Below are 1,022 nucleotides of genomic sequence, written 5' to 3' on the forward strand. Positions count from 1 at the left end.
CTTCCTTTTGGACCACCCCCCCAACCCCCAACAATGTACCCCACAGAGACCCTTATTCTACTTGCTGACTCTGTAGGTTCATTAATCCTGGGTTTCATAGACTGGAAATCAGAAACACAAATAAAAAAGTTTAAAAGGGTCACCCCAATACATCTGAGATAAACCCCAATATTATCAAACAAAAAACAAAAAATAAACAACCGACCCAGAAGAGGTTGCGAACGAGGTCAGGTTGAATGGGCATCAGAGCGGGGATCAGCTGACAAGGTCTTGACAGTTGAAGTCAGGTTTACCGTTTGCATCTTCTGTAGTCATCTTTATAAGGCACTCCATTTGGTAACCGGGTTCTCCCCGTCTCTCTATTAGGAATAGACTATAGAGGGAAGCCATCAGAGGCCTAGTTCCTAGGTAGATTTCACAAGTGTATCTTGGGCTATCACTGTCCTCCATCCCCATGAGGGTACGGGAAAGATGGGGGCCGCAGAGGGAGAAAGGGGGAACTGATCACAATGATCAACGTATAATTCTGCCCCCTACCCCTGAGGGGGATGAACAACAGAAATGTGGGTGAGGGGAGACAGCAGAAGGTATAAGATAGGAAAATAATAATAATTTATGATTTATCAAGGTGTCATAAGGGTAAGGGTGGAGGGGGAGAGAAAAAAGAGGAGCTGATACCAAGGACTCAAGTAGAAAGAAAATGTTTTAAAAATGATGGTGGCAACATATATACAAATAGGCATGATACAATTGATATGTGGATTGTTATAAGAGCTGTACGAGTCCCCAATAAAATGATTTATAATAAAACAAAGGTGTCCTTCTCAACTGGAGAGAGGGACCCACTTTGTTTCTTTTGAAGTGATTCTGTACTTTATTTATTTATTATTTTTTGTGTCATTGTTTTCTTTTTTCTTAATTGTTTTATTAGGGGCTCATACAACTCTATCACAATCCAAACATTCATCAATTGTGTAAAGCACATTTGTACATTCATTGCCCTCATCATTCTCAAAACATTT

This window comes from Echinops telfairi, unplaced genomic scaffold (genome assembly GCF_000313985.2).
Source record: "Echinops telfairi isolate 266 unplaced genomic scaffold, ASM31398v2 ScPeMD7_7424;HRSCAF=8462, whole genome shotgun sequence".
NCBI lineage: Eukaryota > Metazoa > Chordata > Mammalia > Afrosoricida > Tenrecidae > Echinops > Echinops telfairi.